Here is a 5,927-nt window from a genome sequence, read left to right on the forward strand (position 1 = left end):
GATATGGTTAGTCTGATAGGGATAGGGGTAGTTTGATAGGGATAAGGTTATTCTGATAGGGATAGGGTTAGTCTGATAGGGAGTATATGGTTAGTCTGATAGGGATAGCGTTAGTCTGTCTGGGATAGGGTTAGTCTGTCTGGGATAGGGTAAGTCTGTCTGGGATATGGTCAGTCTAATAGGGAGGATATGGTTAGTATGATAGGGATAGGGTTAGCCTGATATGGAGGATATTTCTAGTAAGATAGGGATAGGGTTAGTCTGATAGGGAGGATATGGTTGGTCCGAGAGGGATAAGGTTAGTCTGATAGGGAGGGTAGGGTTAGTCTGATAGGGATAGGGTTAGCCTGATATGGAGGATATGGCTAGTCTGATAGGGATAGGGTTAGTCTGATAGGGAGGATATGGTTAGTCTGATGGGGAGGATATGGTTAGTCCGATAGGGATAAGGTTAGTCTGATAGGAAGTATAGGGTTAGTCTGATAGGGAGGATATGGTTAGTCTGATAGGGATAGGGTTAGTCTGAAAGGGGTAGGGTTAGTCTAATAGGGATAGGGTTAGTCTGAAAGGGTTAGGGTTAGCCTGATAGGGAGGATATGGTTAGTTTGATAGTGAAAGGGTTAGTCTGATAGGGATAGGGTTTGTCTGTAAGGGATAGGGATAGTCTTATAGGGAGGATATGGTTAGTCTGATAGGGATAGGGTTAGTCTGACTGGGATAGGGTTAGTCTGACAGGGGGAATATAGTTAGTTTGACAGGGATAGGGTTAGTCTGATAGGGAGGATATGGTTAGTCTGATAGGGATATTTTTAGTCTGATAGGGATATGGTTAGTCTGGTAGGGAGGACATGGTTAGTCTGATAGGGATAAGGTTAGTCTGTCTGGGATAGGGTTAGTCTGATAGGGATAGGGTTAGTCTGATAGGGATAGGGTTAGTCTGATAGGGAGGATATGGTTAGTTTGATAGGGATAGGGTTAGTCTGTCTGGGATATGGTAAGTCTGTCTGGGATATGGTTAGTCTGATAGGGAGGATATGGTTAGTATGATAGGGATAGGGTTAGCCTGATATGGAGGATATGGCTAGTCTGATAGGGATAGGGTTAGTCTGATAAGGAGGATATGGTTAGTCTGATAGGGATAGGGTTAGCCTGTCTGGGATAGGGTTAGTCTCTCTGGGATAGGGTTAGTCTGTCTGGGATAGGGTTAGTCTGTCTGGGATAGGGTCAGTCTGTCTGGGATAGGGTGAGTCTGTCTGGGATATGGTTCGTCTGATTGGGAGGATAGGGTTAGGGTTAGTCTGTCTGGGATATGGTTAGTCTGTCTGGGATAGGTTTAGTCTGTATGGGATAGGGTTTGTCTGATAGGGATAGGGTTAGTCTGATAGGGAGAATTGGGTGAGTCTGTCTGGGATATGGTTAGTCTGATAGGGAGGATAGGGTGTGTCTATCTGGGATAGGGTTAGTCTGTCTGGGATGATATGGTTAGTCTGATATGGATAGGGTTAGTCTGACAGGGAGGATATGGTTAGTCTGATATGGATATGGTTAGTCTGTCTGGGATAGGGTTAGTCTGTCTGGGATAGGGTAAGTCTGTCTGGGATATGGTTAGTCTAATAGGGAGGATATGGTTAGTCTGATAGGGATAGGGTTAGCCTGATATGGAGGATATGGCTAGTCCGATAGGGATAGGGTTAGTCTGATAGGGAGGATATGGTTAGTCTGATAGGGATAGGGTTAGCCTGATATGGAGGATATTGCTAGTAAGATAGGGATAGGGTTAGTCTGATAGGGAGGATATGGTTAGTCCGAGAGGGATAAGGTTAGTCTGATAGGGAGGGTAGGGTTAGTCTGATAGGGATAGGGTTAGCCTGATATGGAGGATATGGCTAGTCTGATAGGGATAGGGTTAGTCTGATAGGGAGGATATGGTTAGTCTGATGGGGAAGATATGGTTAGTCCGATAGGGATAAGGTTAGTCTGATAGGAAGTATAGGGTTAGTCTGATATGGAGGATATGGTTAGTCTGATAGGGATAGGGTTAGTCTGAAAGGGGTAGGGTTAGTCTGATAGGGATAGGGTTAGTCTGAAAGGGATAGGGTTAGCCTGATAGGGAGGATATGGTTAGTTTGATAGGGATAGGGTTAGTCTGATAGGGATAGGGTTTGTCTGGAAGGGATATGGATAGTCTTATAGGGAGGATATGGTTAGTCTGATAGGGATAGGGTTAGTCTGTCTGGGATAGGGTTAGTCTGACAGGGGGGATATAGTTAGTTTGACAGGGATAGGGTTAGTCTGATAGGGAGGATATGGTTTGTCTGATGGGGATATTTTTAGTCTGATAGGGATATGGTTAGTCTGGTAGGGAGGACATGGTTAGTCTGATAGGGATAGTGTTAGTCTGATAGGGAGGATATGGTTAGTATGATAGCGAGGATATGGTTAGTCTGATAGGGATAGGAGTAGTTTGATAGGGATAAGGTTATTCTGATAGGGATAGGTTTAGTCTGATAGGGAGTATATGGTTAGTCCGATATGGATATCGTTAGTCTGTCTGGGATAGGGTTAGTCTGTCTGGGATAGGGTAAGTCTGTCTGGGATATGGTTAGTCTAATAAGGAGGATATGGTTAGTATGATAGGGATAGGGTTAGCCTGATATGGAGGATATGGCTAGTCTGATAGGGATAGTGTTAGTCTGATAGGGAGGATATGGTTAGTCTGATAGGGATAGGGTTAGCCTGATATGGAGGATATTGCTAGTAAGATAGGGATAGGGTTAGTCTGATAGGGAGGATATGGTTAGTCCGAGAGGGATAAGGTTAGTCTTATAGGGAGGGTAGGGTTAGTCTGATAGGGATAGGGTTAGCCTGATATGGAGGATATGGCTAGTCTGATAGGGATAGGGTTAGTCTGATAGGGAGGATATGGTTAGTCTGATGGGGAGGATATGGTTAGTCCGATAGGGATAAGGTTAGTCTGATAGGAAGTATAGGGTTAGTCTGATAGGGAGGATATGGTTAGTCTGATAGGGATAGGGTTAGTCTGAAAGGGGTAGGGTTAGTCTGATAGGGATAGGGTTAGTCTGAAAGGGATAGGGTTAGCCTGATAGGGAGGATATGGTTCGTTTGATAGGGAAAGGGTTAGTCTGATAGGGATAGGGTTTGTCTGGAAGGGATAGGGATAGTCTTATAGGGAGGATATGGTTAGTCTGATAGGGATAGGGTTAGTCTGTCTGGGATAGGGTTAGTCTGACAGGGGGGATATAGTTAGTTTGACAGGGATAGGGTTAGTCTGATAGGGAGGATATGGTTAGTCTGATAGGGATATTTTTAGTCTGATAGGGATATGGTTAGACTGATAGGGAGGACATGGTTAGTCTGATAGGGATAAGGTTAGTCTGTCTGGGATAGGGTTAGTCCGATAGGGATAGGGTTAGTCTGATAGGGAGGATATGGTTAGTTTGATAGGGATAGGGTTAGTCTGTCTGGGATATGGTTAGTATGTCTGGGATAGGGTAAGTCTGTCTGGGATATGGGTAGTCTGATAGGGAGGATATGGTTAGTATGATAGGGATAGGGTTAGCCTGATATGGAGGATATGGCTAGTCTGATAGAGATAGGGTAAGTCTGATAAGGAGGATATGGTTAGTCTGATAGGGATAGGGTTAGCCTGTCTGGGATAGGGTTAGTCTCTCTGGGATAGGGTTAGTCTGTCTGGGATAGGGTTAGTCTGTCTGGGATAGGGTTAGTCTGTCTGGGTTAGGGTGAGTCTGTCTGGGATATGGTTCGTCTGATTGGGAGGATATGGTTAGTCTGATAGGGAGGATAGGGTTAGGGTTAGTCTGTCTGGGATACGGTTAGTCTGTCTGGGATAGGTTTAGTCTGTATGGGATAGGGTTTGTCTGATAGGGAAAGGGTTAGTCTGATAGGGATAGGGTTTGTCTGGAAGGGATAGGGATAGTCTTATAGGGAGGATATGGTTAGTCTGATAGGGATAGGGTTAGTCTGTCTGGGATAGGGTTAGTCTGACAGGGGGGATATAGTTAGTTTGACAGGGATAGGGTTAGTCTGATAGGGAGGATATGGTTAGTCTGATAGGGATATTTTTAGTCTGATAGGGATATGGTTAGACTGGTAGGGAGGACATGGTTAGTCTGATAGGGATAAGGTTAGTCTGTCTGGGATAGGGTTAGCCCGATAGGGATAGGGTTAGTCTGATAGGGAGGATATGGTTAGTTTGATAGGGATAGGGTTAGTCTGTCTGGGATATGGTTAGTATGTCTGGGATAGGGTAAGTCTGTCTGGGATATGGTTAGTCTGATAGGGAGGATATGGTTAGTATGATAGGGATAGGGTTAGCCTGATATGGAGGATATGGCTAGTCTGATAGAGATAGGGTTAGTCTGATAAGGAGGATATGGTTAGTCTGATAGGGATAGGGTTAGCCTGTCTGGGATAGGGTTAGTCTCTCTGGGATAGGGTTAGTCTGTCTGGGATAGGGTTAGTCTGTCTGGGATAGGGTTAGTCTGTCTGGGTTAGGGTGAGTCTGTCTGGGATATGGTTCGTCTGATTGGGAGGATATGGTTAGTCTGATAGGGAGGATAGGGTTAGGGTTAGTCTGTCTGGGATACGGTTAGTCTGTCTGGGATAGGTTTAGTCTGTATGGGATAGGGTTTGTCTGATAGGGATAGGGTTAGTCTGATAGGGAGAATAGGGTGAGTCTGTCTGGGATATGGTTAGTCTGATAGGGAGGATAGGGTGTGTCTGTCTGGGATAGGGTTAGTCTGTCTGGGATGATATGGTTAGTCTGATATGGATAGGGTTAGTCTGACAGGGAGGATATGGTTAGTCTGATATGGATAGGGTTAGTCTGATAGGGAGGATATGGTTAGTCTGATAGGGATAGTGTTAGTCTGATAGGGAGGATATGGTTAGAATGATACCGAGGATATGGTTAGTCTGATAGGGATAGGGGTAGTTTGATAGGGATAAGGTTATTCTGATAGGGGAAGGGTTAGTCTGATAGGGAGTATATGGTTAGTCCGATATGGATATCGTTAGTCTTTCTGGGATAGGGTTAGTCTGTCTGGGATAGGGTAAGTCTGTCTGGGATATGGTTAGTCTGATAGGGAGGATATGGTTAGTCTGATAGGGTTAGTGTTAGTCTGATAGGGAGGATATGGTTAGAATGATAGCGAGGATATGGTTAGTCTGATAGAGATAGGGGTAGTTTGGTAGGGATAAGGTTATTCTGATAGGGGTAGGGTTAGTCTGATAGGGAGTATATGGTTAGTCCGATATGGATAGCGTTAGTCTGTCTGGGATAGGGTTAGTCTGTCTGGGATAGGGTAAGTCTGTCTGGGATATGGTTAGTCTGATAGGGAGGATATGGTTAGTATGATAGGGATAGGGTTAGCCTGATATGGAGGATATGGCTAGTCTGATAGGGATAGGGTTAGTCTGATAAGGAGGATATGGTTAGTCTGTCTGGCATAGGGTTAGTCTGATAGGGAGGATATGGTTAGTCTGATGGGGAGGATATGGTTAGTCCGATAGGGATAAGGTTAGTCTGATAGGAAGTATAGGGTTAGACTGATAGGGAGGATATGGTTAGTCTGATAGGGATAGGGTTAGTCTGAAAGGGGTAGGGTTAGTCTGATAGGGATAGGGTTAGTCTGCAAGGGATAGGGTTAGCCTGATAGGGAGGATATGGTTAGTTTGATAGGGATAGGGTTAGTCTGATAGGGATAGGGTTTGTCTGGAAGGGATAGGGATAGTCTTATAGGGAGGATATGGTTAGTCTGATAGGGATAGGGTTAGTCTGTCTGGGATAGGGTTAGTCTGACAGGGGGGATATAGTTAGTTTGACAGGGATAGGGTTAGTCTGATAGGGAGGATATGGTTAGTCTGATAGGGATATTTTTAGTCTG

Source organism: Oncorhynchus mykiss, chromosome 4 (genome assembly GCF_013265735.2).
Source record: "Oncorhynchus mykiss isolate Arlee chromosome 4, USDA_OmykA_1.1, whole genome shotgun sequence".
Classification (NCBI taxonomy): domain Eukaryota; kingdom Metazoa; phylum Chordata; class Actinopteri; order Salmoniformes; family Salmonidae; genus Oncorhynchus; species Oncorhynchus mykiss.